Source organism: Corvus moneduloides, chromosome 1, assembly GCF_009650955.1.
Source record: "Corvus moneduloides isolate bCorMon1 chromosome 1, bCorMon1.pri, whole genome shotgun sequence".
NCBI lineage: Eukaryota > Metazoa > Chordata > Aves > Passeriformes > Corvidae > Corvus > Corvus moneduloides.
Window position 1 is genome coordinate 93,911,753 of NC_045476.1, and position 14,436 is coordinate 93,926,188.

Consider the following 14,436-nt stretch of genomic DNA (forward strand, 5'->3'; position numbering starts at 1 on the left):
CAGTATTATTCTTCAGGCACTGTTGTCTTTCCTTATCATATTCAATTTTCAATAAAAAAAGAGAAAAATAATGTTGGATAGCTGATATGGCTAGAAGTTATTATTTTCTGAAAATGAAAGGTAATTTAATTTTAAAACTCATTGTGGCATTTACCCCAAAGCTATTGAAATGTGTGGAAGGGGGGAGGGGGTAAAATTATATTTGTAGCTTTATAGTTCCATTACTATAAGTTTCAAGAAAAATAAATAAACTTTAACAGCTTTTTACTATGGAAACAGGACATTTAGTCTCTGTGGGTATCCTGCATTTTAAATTTGACTTTTTTTTTTTTTTTAATGGGCCTGTGGGGGAAAATGATCAGGATGAAAAGATAAGTCTGGAACTTTAGAATCATTTTAACAGCAATTGCCTAACTTTTGAAGCCTCCATGAAACACAGCCTATTGAGGCTCTAGCATTGCTGGCTAAAATGAAAAGAATTACAGATAAACAACTAAGATAACTGTAACCCTGCAGAAAATGTGATGATAATGTTATTAATAGAATATAAAGAGCAAGGAGAAAAAAAAGTCTAAGTTTTATTAAAGATTTGGAGAACACTTTACACTTTTCTAAAATTTATGATTGGTGGAGAAGCTTTAGGTAAAACTTCTTTGTCCATGAAAGAAAAACACTAGGCATATCCTAAGGCTTTTGAACTAAGAGAAGGGTAAAAAGTGCTATAGCAATGGAAAAGCTTTCATGCAGTGTAACTGCAAGCCCATGATACATGAGACAGTCAATGAAGTTAGCCCTTCAGCAAGGCAAGGGCAATCCAGGGCATTATTTCCCTTCTCCTGGTAAACTTTAGACTGCTTGGCAGAAGCCACAAGCTTTGTCTGTCACAGTTTTGAAGTGAAAACCATGTTTCTTCTGCAAGTCAAAGTATCTTCAAGCTGGGGCTTTGAGAAAAAAGTCTTAAATGTTGCAAACATTAATCTGAAAAAGATAAACACAGAAACCATCAGAAGCATGTCAAGTTTCATTAAAACTGAGCAACTCCAAATGTTCTTCTATCATAGGCAAATTGTCCAGTTGAATTTTTTTTCAAACAATATATATCTGCCTGTAAAAATTCTCAATATAGCTGCAGAAATATGTAAGTATTCTTTAATTTCTTCACTTTTGTTTTTCTTTATATACTACCAAGAAGCAAAAATAATCAGAGAATCACAGAATGAGAGGACAGCTCAGGTTGAAAGGGTCCTCCAGACATCATCTGGTCCAGAGATCACCTAGTTCCTTTAATGGGAAAGAGAACCTAGATGAAGTTACCTGGCACTCTGTCCAATCACCTTGTGAATACCTCCAATGGTGGGGGCTCCAAAAATCTCATACTGAGATGAAACCTCCCAGTGAATCTTGTGCCTGTTGCCACTTCTCTTCTCTGTGTGGCTCCTTGTGAAGAAAGAGCCTCCATCCTCCTCGTAGCAACCCTTTAATTACAGCAATACTATGGTGAAGTCCTCCCCAAGCCTTCTCTTCTCCAGAGACAAAAGGCTGTAATGCACAGGATGCACATGTTACTTTTACACATGGTGTGAACATGTTACTCAAATGCACAGTATTTAAAGATGGGGGAAAAAAAAGAATAATTTTCTGCAGCAGTTGGCTACAGCTAGAGACTAAATAGTAAATAATAAGTACGAATTCATATCTGGGTGTTTTAGGCCGTTCCTTCTCCATCTCCCCTCTCCAACCCAGCCAGGCTGACTGCACAGCACTCTACACCAGTCAACCACTGGCTGTCAGACCCCTCTTCTCCCTTTTGCAGGACAAACACATCCTGTCCTTTGCACCAGCTCTGAAATTAGTTTTTTTTTCAAGGCAGACCTTGCCAGCATCGAAAACTGTCTCAAAAATTATTTTTTCTGGTTAGTTTGATGGATTAGAACACTGATTCAGCTCAAAGTGTGGAGGGAGGCCCCCAGATTCATCATAAACCAGGAACCATTGAACCAGCCGCCAGGTTTGTTTGTGCTGCTATGGGACTCCCATGTAATGGTCTGCCCCAAAGTGCACTTTCTGCTACCCACTCTCAAAAAAATTATTGGTATAAGGACAGAATCCCTAACCTCTGTAATTTGTGCCATTGTGAATTCATTGCAAGTTTGTGTATTTGTTTCCTGACATTCTTATTTCTTTTTCCTCTGTGTTCAAGTACAGAGGTTAATTTGGTAACACAAACCGTGCTGAAGAATCACTGCAAAACTATAACAGGGAACTGCTGGCTCTCCAAATATGTTGATGATAACAAATTTTAATTGCTTCAGAGTGCCAAACGTGTTTCAGCAGTGTTCCGGTTTGGCCAAATTTAGAAATATATACTCTGACAAGCAGTTTTCTTTAGACCATTGTTACACATCCAGTGTTTCAAATAATAATTGTAAAACTAAGGAGAGTAAGCACTCGTACTGTCGTTTCTGAAATAACAAATGGAGATATGTTTTTGAGAACAAATATTCTGGGAGTTTTGAATAACATTATACTGTCTTGAAGTCAACAGGAAGAGCACTAGGACTTTGTATCTGACATTTAATTTAAAAAATAACCTGTGCCTTAAAGGAAAAAGAAAGAGAAAGACTGTGCTTAAATGCGTAAGTAATGACTCAGACACTTCCAATTTCTTTTCATTGACTACAGTATTAGTACCTGGTGAAGATACTTTTTTTTTTCCTCATTGTGATTATGTGTCTATAAAAGCTGAAACACAAGAAGTTTTTAAATTACATTAAGAATGCATTTCTCCTTTTCTATTCAAAATTTATTGGTATAATTGAAGTATTACTTTTAACATAAAAATGAAAGCCTCTAGCACACAACAGAGGTGCCTGGGCTAGATCAGATACTGGAGGAAAGGTTACTCACAACAATAAAGAGCTCAGGGTGAGCTGCATAGCCTTGTTCCTGGGGTTAAATACAGTGATCTTCACAGGCCTGAATAACGGAGTCCTATCTTTACACAGTCTGCCCAAAGTCAGAAAGGGCTGAGGCAGCTACTGCGGGAACTGAGCTGATGCTTTACTGCTTCACACTACTTAGCTGGTCTAACAGGGATTTCACTGTCCCTTGCTCAGATCATCAAGAATGAACCTGAGCTTCCCATGTCTAGTGCAGATCCCCACTTTGAGCAGCAGTCACACTCAATGGCCATACTATGAAACTGGAACGAAAAAAACATAACAGCTTCACTCAAAGTCAATGTAATCTTGGTGGTTTATATGAGCTCATCATCTCTTGATGATTCCTTTTTGTACCAATGCTGCCCCCTTTTAAGTACTTTCTTCATAAATAGTGAATTGCTGCTGAATTATTTTGCGGATTAAAAAAATCACCCTTTGTCTAGAACCTATGGTTCCACCACTAGTTAAAGACAAGATTCTTTATTTCTCCTCCTGGTCACCCCTTCCTTTAGAAAAAAAACAAAACAAAACAAAACAAACCACATAAACTAAACTGACACCATACAGCATTTTAATAATGGAATAAAGTTCACAAGGGAGGAAAAATAAAGCAGAATACAGATCATAGAATGAAGATTAAGTATTAATTGACAGAGTGAGAAAGATTGTTACTCCAGAAATTGTTCTGGGTCTCCTTCTGGAGCCCTAGACTGCAACTTCTTTAAGGCAAAATGTTTGCCATTGCATAAGAAAATGGATTTTTCTGTTTTTCTGCAGAAAGAGTTACTATCCTTTTCTAGCTTTCCTACCCATCCAAGGGCTAAACAGAGATCACATTTCTACAGGGCACTTTGTGCAAACAACTCTGTGTAGCACATTGTCTTAAAAGATGGACATTTGGGCTTCACTGGGAAACTTGTTGGTTCCATTCAGAAAAGCAACAACTGACAGACTTGCACAATAATAGTATTTTTGCTTCTGACTCCAATTGAAATCAGAGTATCCAGGGCAGAGTAATAAAAAATGTTTTTCTCTCAGTTATCTAAAATGTTTTGTTTCAAGTCTGGACTGAATTTTATGTTTAGAGTTTGGACTTGTTCAATCAGCACTGGTTCTTCTGGCTGTAATCCCTTTGATTTCTATGTGTACAGGACACACAGACAAATCCCAGAAAGGTCGCTAAGAGACAAATTGGCAAAGAGAAAGTTGTTTAGCCTCTTCTCATAAAAAGGATTTTGTTTTTCTTGTCCTTGCATCTTACAGCAATTTTTTAATACAACATTCACATGTTGTCTTCCTGTGCTATTGTCATCCAGTATTCATAAAGCTGCATATCTTCCCACTGTGTTCATTTTACAATGAAAATTGTAGTTAAAATAAATCAATACCGTATTTTAGGCAAATTCATCTCCCTGGATGAGCCAGAATGTCCCACTTAGTGTAAGAGCTAATTGACTACTAACAATGGATTAGGAATTACGAGTGAAATCAGTTTTAAAATTACATAAATTAGAAAAAGTAATATACTCCCAATGCACAAGTCTCTCACAGCTCTATTTTCCATAGCTCCTAATACAAACAAACAAAAATATATTTGACTTATCAGGCATTTAGGGACAGAAATATATTGGAAGACATCAGGTAAGTTATTAAATCTATTTTTCTCCTAAACAAGGTACCAGATTTTTTTTTTTTTAATTCCTATGACATAAACACTGCTAACTTCTCTTCATTTATTTTTAAATCCAGAGAAAACATCAGAAACATAGGTAATTAGGCCAGAAGGTAGAATTAGTTTTAAGAGAAAAGCATTGTAAAAATCAGTAATTAACAAATTTAAAAGAGGAACTTTACGTAACAGTTCTTTTAATAGGTTAGGAATACTTTTGTGTAGTTTTATACGTAGGTGGCAAAAATGCTACAGGAAACTCATAAACCAGTTTTATGCACAGTTTACTAATGCGCTCTCTTTATGCAAGTATTGGATATTGGCTTAGCACATCTGTGACGGTTCTTCAGACTTAAGCTACAGTGATGTTTTATATGAACAAACCCAAAGTTATCCAATACTTAAATTCTGTGAAAATTGGTCAGAGGAGAGAAAATTTCTATTTGCTCATGTTGTTAAAAACATCAGTTTAACATCAGTTAAAAACTGGCTAACAAAACACTAAGTAATTTCATTGTGGAATTTATTGTAATACGTAGTATTCCAGTGTATGTAAACTTTTCTGTGTAAAAGTATAGCACATAATTCTGCAGGAAAGATACTTTTTTTTTTTTAAATAATCTATATATATTTCTCCATTTGTCTACTGCCATTCCAGGAAGAAATTCCTGTATTTGTGAATGTTGAAGTCAGTAGTGAAGGTCCCCCTTTTGTTCCTCCAACAATTGCTGACCTATTTGCACGTGAGTGAAAATGTACACAGCTTTTCTTCCATCTCCTCGGGAAAAACCACATGCCTTCAGCTTTATTTAATAATTATTTAAGACTGTTGATAGAGGAACAAATACTGAAACTGGGAATGGCCACCCCCACAGAAAAAAGTCTGGTTTTTTCCTCTCTTCCCTTGCTATACACTGCATACACTTGTGTATTTTTCTTTACTATGGCATACCAAATGAAAATAAATTGCTTGCCTAGCAGTGTCAGTATGATTTCTTGGTCACCAGCCACACATGGTGGAGAAGTGCATCCAAGACTGGGGAGACAAGACAGATGAGTTTTGTGTAATCTAGACATTTCTATCTCAATATGATGGGAAATATTTGCTGGGAAGATGACATCCCCCTCATGGAAAAGTCCAAAGCAGCAGCAGCAGCAGCAGCAGCAGCAGCAGCAGCTGAGATCTGATTAGTCATACCAATGCAAGTTTAACCCAGTGGTGAACCAGACCTTTGTGATGCAGTATCAGAAACTGGCAAACAGGTACTGGAACCCCAGTTGGAAAATATTGCTCTGTATTTAGTGGATTAGAAAAGAGCAATGTTTATTGCATGCAATTACGGAAAGTAATTGTGAAAAGGCTTAGCACTTTTTTCCTCAAATTCAAAAAGCTATGTGGTGTGTACACAGTTCCTGTGATATTTCTGTTGCAGATGGAGTAGAGCCAGCATATCAAATACTACCAGTACTAACAAAAGGTCTTCACTGATCAAATTACTCTACATATGTTGTTCTAAAACCCTGATGAAAAATAGCAAAAATAGGTCTGCACAAAACTGCAGGCACTGCCTGTTCAAGGAATTATGACAATGTTCTCTGCTTTTCTCCAGCTCCTGAATTCTGTGGTGAGAGTCCCTGGGCTGGTTGTCACTTCTAATTATGAAGGAGCGCCTTGACAAAAATATATGCTAGCCTCTACAAAATCTGTACGTAGAACAATTAACCATATCTGTAGAAACCTATTGGATATCTTTGTTTCTTTTTAGGTTATTAACACACTCTTTTTTACTTTTCCTTTTTATTTTAGGAGCTAGACAGTACACTTAGCAATATAGTTATAGATCAACAGTTATACTGAAGTATTGTTTTGAAAAATCAATTAAAAAGTACTAAATGCCTTTAAACAGACATACTTTGATTGAATGGAATGATTCAAGGAAGGTAAGTTGTTTTTTTCTTTGTGTCATAGACCATATCTGAACTTCCATTGATTTGGGATTTTTTACCTATCTAGATGTGATCAGTTCTCATAAAGAGCATTGGAAAGTACTACATTGTGGCTACCTGTTTACCCATGCTTTTTCCTATCCCAGATTGTTCCCCACCCCTGTTCCCTGCCTTAGCTTTGGCCACTCCCTCAGGCTCTCCCTCTTGGCTCCTGTACCCTAACCCTGTCCAGGGACCGCCCCTGGGCCCCTGACAAAACCCCTACGCACCCAGACCACAAGGTCTCTCTGCCTCTGGGGATTGCCAAGATAAGACGTGATTAAAGCCATCTCAACCCTCATGAGAGACCCTTCTGACCTCCTTTGTCATCACTGGTAGTACCACTGATCGCTGACCAGAGCAAGATCACGGGGCTGTCTGAAATGGACTCCGGGATGCAACCGGGTCGCATTGCCCTAAGCATCTCCACTGAGCTCTCAGGGAGCTACAGCCTGCTAAGCAAAATCTAGCAGCTACAACACCACATGAAGGATTTTGAAAGGGTTGTTCAAAGTGTTTGCCCTTAAAATTGTGTTTGCCTTATCCTAGGCATAATCGGAAAGAGAACAGAAGCCAAAAGCATGTGGTCCTGGTCCTGCCTAGTGCAGCCATTGTCAGTGCAGTCATAGCAAATTAGCACCAAGACCCTACTGCAAGAAAGCAATTGTGAATTTCTGAGTATGTCATAACACTGCTCTTCAGTTCTGTTGCTCAAAAGTCTTCCCCAGAAAATAATTTAGGCTATAATGTATCTCTTACCTGTGCTCACTTGATGGTTCTGTCAGACCAGGTACTAGTTTACGAAATTATCTGCCTAAATGTTCCTCTAGCTCCCTCTTTTCCAATCCAATTCCTCCAGCCCATGACATATATTTTGCTCTGTTCTCCAAATTTACTTTTTTTTTTCCCTAGAGGTACTTTTTCTATGGTATTTTAATCTCACCCCTAGCCTACTGCCTCTGTTTGCAACCACCTTTTTTTTCCCTCTTGAAGTGCATTAGGAGGGTAGAGGCTCTGTTGTGCTCTTCTCTACCTCACCCACACATCTTTACATGTTATGTAAAAGCGGAAAAATGCTGTTCCTTCACTTTTTGCAGTTTTAATGTCACTATTTGTTTAGTCAACATGGAAGCCTGAGCCCACAGGATCTGCAAAGACCTCCTCTTCACAACTCAACCTTTATTATTTCCTGACAATATACCCATGAGATATCATGCCTGGTGTCTTACCTCAAGATACAGAACACACTCCATGCCTTTCATCTTTAAAAACAACAGAGACCACCAAGGAAGAATTATTTTGTTTTTTAAAAGCATCACCCTTGGAACAGATGTCTCTTGCTGACAGAACAGCCATGGATAAGAATGACTTTCTTGTTGTCTTCAGTACCCACTATAAATGACCATATGAGGACATTTTCCTGAATTCATCTAAATATAAAAAAACCCCCAAAAGTTGATGTTCAGCTGCTTATTAAGCAGACAGATTACTCCCACTACCTGGATGAATATGCTGATAGGAAAACAACAGTGACTAGATGTGTTATGCCAAGTGATCAGTTTCATACCAATTTTTTTTAATATAATACACTTTGCTTATGAAGAACGTGAATGATCATGTTTTGGAGATGTGCCAAGGGCTATCTAGGGTGGTAGAGATTAAGAACATGACCACAAAATCCTCTGACAAGCTGCTTTCTAAATTATATACAGGCTTTACTTTTTGATCTTATAATGCAGGTGACTAACAAGTGTCTTGCATGTCCATTCCTGCTGGGGCAAGGAATTGAGCTCATCATTGAAATCCAGTTTTATTCTACAAATACAGCATTCTTCATCATATACCCCCTTGAGGACATGTGCCTCTGCAGGGGGTTTGGGGAATGCTGAGGCTTTCCACAGACTGCAGCTTCAGCCACCATTTCCATGGGTTGGAGGTGCTAGAGCTTCATTAAAGGAGGGTGGTGGTTCAAGCAGTCGTCTGGATCTGGGAGATCCCCAAAGAGTCAGGCATACCCTTGTCATCACCCGACCCCCTGAATCCACACAAAGCAGTTCCTGCTGGGAGATGTGCTGGCTTGTTTAGGTTCTTTGCCATCAGGTGAGTTCATGTTATGTGGTAGGCCCAAGCCAGAGCTGGGGATTCAGCTCTAACTTGACTCACAGATTTTTAATATTCTCAGTCAGGAATCCTTCAGGGGTCACAGGAGCCCAAACTCAGCAAGACAGAATTAGTCACTTTTTTGACAGTCTACATCAGGGTGAAGGAAAAGCAGGGCAGCTCCACAGGGGAGGGTCTGTCAGGAGCCATGGTGGTCCAGGCATGGACTGTGTCCTCACACACGGGATGCTATCCACCAGAGCCTGAGCGGAGTGTGCTGAGCTGGGGCAGGTGATGGTCCCTACAGGAGGCAGGGATGTACCCCAGACAATGACAACAAAGGTCAGGGCTGGAGTCTGTCCCAACGTGAGCGGAAAAGAACACCATGGATCCCAAGGGAACTGTATTAATGCCTTCAGAGCCAAGAACAAACAAATTTGGACAGTTACGAAGCTGCCTCCAAGCTGTTTGTCCTTCATGTCAAGATCGCACTGCATGCAGGCATGAGGGGGAGCAGGAGGAAGAGGCAGAAGGAATAGCTTTCTCCCTTTCCCCATCTTTCCCTCCATTTCTCAGTTTAACAGTACCCCAGCAGCTTCTGCACCACCACCAGCAGGGAGCTTAGTCAGCTGAGGTTAGCCCAGGACTCATCAGGACACCAGCCCAGGAGATCCTCAGGGACAGCCAGCTCAGGAGTCTCACCTGACCAGGTATCAGCAACATTTGGACAACTTACCTGATGACTTTGGAACTGTGCTCTGAGACCAGGGAGAAAAAAATTAGATGCTGCTCCACTCTGTTCTGAGGCACACAAGTCCTTTTTGGAGCTTGTCTACATCTATTTCCAGAAACAGAAATCGTGGGCAAACTAGTCAAGACATTCAGCCATTAGTAGCACATGGAAGTGATTTCAGTGTCTTTCCTTTTCCCAAATGAAAATAATAAATGTGCATTTTCATAGACTTTCACTTTTCAAAACTATTAATAGTTCATTTTCTGTGTACTAATAATGGCTATTCGTGTAGCTGAACTCACGATGGGTAAACTAATGCAAATTGAATCCATATCCTAAGAACTAGAAAGATTGCTTTTGTACACATTATTGTACAAAACTTACATTTTGACAATTAGAGGCTAATTATTCAAGGTGGTTAAATAAGCAAAATTGGCTTTCTCTTTTCCTCAGAAAAAAATTTAAACACCTACAGTTAATTGGTTACCTCTGAACATAATTTTAGCTTTTTTCACTTATTGAAATTCACAGTCAAATAAACTCCATCTAGCAGGAAAATTAGTCATTTATAAATACATTTCACTGTTATTCTCCAGGTAACAGTGTATTTTGGTAGTGTATCATGGACCCTCGCTTCACTATCAGGAGCCATTTTGTGGAATTTGTTCTGCCGCTAATGTATACAAAACACAATATGAAAGTCTTTCTTTTTTTCAGTGTTCTTTGTTATACCATACCTAAAGAGAGAGTTATTTTTAAAGTTACACAGGAACTTGATTCTGAGGTCTACTCTTATAAAATGATTAAAGGGAATTTTAACACTGATGTATGCATCTAATCTAAACAGCTTGGAGTTTAAATTGTAAATTCAGAATACTCTTAGCAAACAATTTCTCAGTAAAATATAGGTTGAAATATATTCACATAAAATAGCTGTTGAATAATTCCAACGAATTAAAATATTAGAGGAAGAAGTAATCATTTGCTTACAATTAATGAACAGTAGAAACCCCTGTATTTATGAATAGATTTGTTTGCTGAAAATAATCCTCCTGCATCTAATCAAAAGATACCTATCTATTTTCAGAATATTTCAGGTGACAGCATACAAAGACAGGACACTCTATTTCCAGGACCTTTTAAGAAAAATGATAGAGGCTTTTCAATTCAAAATAATAAGGGATTACATAAATGTCCGTGTAATCACCATTCAAGTCTAATATGACAGGAAGTTGTTTAGCTCCCTTCTTATGAGGCACGAAGGAAGTAATAAGCTCTGTTTTGTGGAAAATAAAAAGTAAATCCGGCAATCAGGATTCAGGAGTAAGCTTCTTGCTACAGTGCCCTTTAGCTGTTATAAATTGCTCAGTGTGTTTTAAATCCATGGACTTCTAAGGGAACAAAATCAAATGTTGTCATTCCATTTTCCTTGGCTGGCTTTATTTCCTTTGAGGTCTGTTAAGAGTCCTATGATCTTGATTCTCTTACATGGAAGGTTTCAAATTTATCAATAACCATCTGTTGCTGTTATTCTGTTTCATGGTCCAAATCTAGAATTTCCAATGCTAGTCCCTGTGTTTGCTGACATTTTTTTCATTTTCAGTTCTCACTGGGGCTGTCATCTTCAAAGATCAGGGAGAAAATAATGTCTTTGATGTTTTCAAAGGTTGGGAAGATATTTCTCCCCCCCGCATTATGAGTTTCATTTGAACACATGGAAAGAAATCTGAATTTTATAGGAAATTTATCTAAACCATGATCCACCTGAACCAAATAGGTCCAAAAATTTATAGTAAATATAACTTTTCCTGTTTTTTGAAATTATCAACCCCTTTGTACTGTGAACAGAGTTTACAAATAAATAGTAAACAACCTACAACCATCATAAATATAATACACCACTGAATTCTCTAGCCCACAGTGTATGAGTATCTATTATCTCCCCATCAAGGTAACTTAGGGAAAGGTGGGAACTCAATGGGCTTCCTGCTGGGTTACTGACTGAAAGATCCTTTACAAGAACAAGACACATTACAGCCTCTGTTCACATAAGTGTCCCAAGGCTATGTTAGATTCCTCTCCAATGCATCTTTCATGTACCTCATCTTCCTTCAACCTCATTCAGATTCAGCACTGCGACACATTTTCTGTGCATAAAAATACATTTCCTTCATGTTATGATGGCATAGGTTACCAAGAGTGATTTATTATACACCTTTTGCTATGCCTCCCTTTCCAAGACCACCACGAACATCTTTTACAGACATTTCACCCAGTTTAACGTGGGCAGGTACAGCTATAGCCCCTGCACAGGCTTCACACAGACTTCTAATCACTTTTTCCCCAACACAACATATACTAATCTCTGCAAAATAGTAACTTTAGCCTAAGTTCCTATTTAACTTTTCTGCTTTCTCTGTGCTCATGCAGCTTCCAGTTTGCTCTCCTAACTATGTCTGATCAAAGTTAACCCAATCTCAGTTTATCTGGTTGAAAGAACAAATACTACTCCATAATATTAGCAGATTCTGCACTGGTCCAAAGTCCCATGATTACTTGTGCCAGATCTATCCATTACAAGAGCTGAGCAAACATGGCCTGAAGCAGAAGTGAACACAATGGTCTCATTTCATCAATTTAGCCAAAGAACACAGTGCAGAGGGGTACATTTTACAGCATTAAGATGTGTCAAGCTGAGCCTGGCCAGCAGCCAATCACCCTGAGAGTCACAGAAAAGATCCTAAACGCCTTAAAATTTGATTTGCTCTGTTTGCTCAAACTGCAGTCTTGGGGTCTTGCTTATGGCTCCAGGAAATGTTATTATCTCCTTAATGAATGACACTACAAAGTATGCACATCGTACCTTACCTCACCTTACTTCACCTTACCTCACCTTACCTCACCTCACCTCACCTCACCTTACCTCACCTTACCTTACCTTACCTTACCTTACCTCACCTTACCTTACCTCACCTTACCTTACCTCACCTTACCTTACCTTACCTCACCTCACCTTGAGTGAGGCCACACCTTGAGTGCTGTGTCCAGTTCTGGGCCCCTCAGTTCAGGAAGGACGTTGAGACGTTTGAACGCATCCAAAGGAGGGCGACAAGGCTGGTGAGGGGCTTGGAACACAAGCCCTGTGAGGAACGACTGAGGGAGCTGGGGTTGTTTAGCCTAGAGAAAAGGAGACTCAGAGGTGACCTTATCACTCTCTGAAACTTCCTGAAAGGTGGCTGTAGTCAGGTGGGGGTTGGTCTCTTTCTCCCGGAAGCAACTGACAGAACAAGAGGACACAGTCTCAAGCTGCACCAAGGGAAATTTAGGTCAGATGTTAAGAATAAGTTTTTTACTGAAAGAGTGATAAAGTACTGGAATCATCTGCCCGGGGAGGTGGTGGAGTCACCATCCCTGGATGTGTTTAAAAAAAGATTGGCTGTGGCACTTGGTGCCATGGTTTAGTTGAGGTGGTGTTAGGGCATGGGTTGGACTCGGTGATCTTGGATGTCTCTTCCAACCTGGTGATTCTGTGATTCTGTGATTCTGGCTACAGACCAGGGTCACGATTTTCACTTCAATCTATGCTGTTGGTATTTTTGGAGTTACACCTCAGGAGCAAAACTTGGGCACTTAGCTGCCACAGAGTAGTGTCAGGCACCTTCTGGTACTTGACTGCCAGCTTCTCATCCTGGCTTCTTGTTATATCCAACTTAGCCCACCAATTTTTGCTATTCAGATTCCCCATGAGCTTTGCTCCTGATACCTCTATGCCAATCCCAGTCCTTATCAAACTGAACTTCTGTGCCAGTCTACTTATTAGTTTCATCTTACTTGTGCTTTCCATGGCCATGTCAAACTGGTTTTCTCTCAAGCTATCCAAGCATAGCATGGCCTCTCTTAAAAAAGACAGATGATTTTTTCTTCAGTCTGTTTGTATATTGTCTAGAGCAGTCCAGAGCAAATATAAATAGCAACTTACTTAGGAACTTCTGCCCAGCTCTTTCTGCCTTGGTTCATACCCAGTTAATTCATGGATATATGGCTGTACAGAACAGTTATGTGTCCGAGTCATGTTAGACTGGACAATTCTTAGAGAAGATGGGTTGTTTTTTTCATCTGAAAAAAATTTAACAAGCATATAACAATTTTTTTTAAGATTTAATGTTTTAACAGGAGCAATAAAATTCAGAACCCTATTGCACTGGAAATTTTTATTTCCTCCTTCAAAGAGAGTTTGTAGTGAAAGCTTGTATAAGTTGTTCTTACCACAGCCCAAGTAAGATATTTTTTCCTGATTCTATTCTCAGAATTATATGAGTAATTAGACAAAATTTACCAAAAATATCATCATGTGGCAGACACCCACTACAGAACCCAATTATCTCAAGTCTGGCAGTCATAAGCATGAAGAACTGAGAACTAGAACTCCTACAAGCAGGAGTGTCAGCCAAAGTGATGACTAGAAAGCACTCTCAGTTCAGTTTCCAGGAATTACTGTTGCAATCCTTTTTACACTTACCATTCACAAGTTTGTTGTGTGAATGGAGATTCAAGTCCATTCAAAAATTTATTTTAAATACCTGCCTTCTACTCTTTCAATTTTGAAAGCAACTTTCAGTTTAGTTAGTAGGGAAAGAGTATTGGATTTATTTACAGTTCAACAACATTTAAATCAAATGATGTCAAAAGTTTGGATTCAGTAACATGATTTAGAAAAAAAACCAAAGAACATGCTTGGGGTGAAAGGAATAATCCCAATTCAATCTAAAAGCAATCTGATTAAGCTGAAACTGTTTAAGGATTAGTGATTGGTATATACATAGGAATATTAGGTATAGGAATTAATTTACCACATTTATATTTAAATTCTATTAGTGGATTTTTTCATCAACTAGCTGTTACTGAAAAGGCTAAATTAGAAAATAAGTACATACAATTAGCTTTCCACTTGCATATTCATTTCTTGCCCTGGATGTCTTATTATAGGTTCAAACACTCAAGAAATA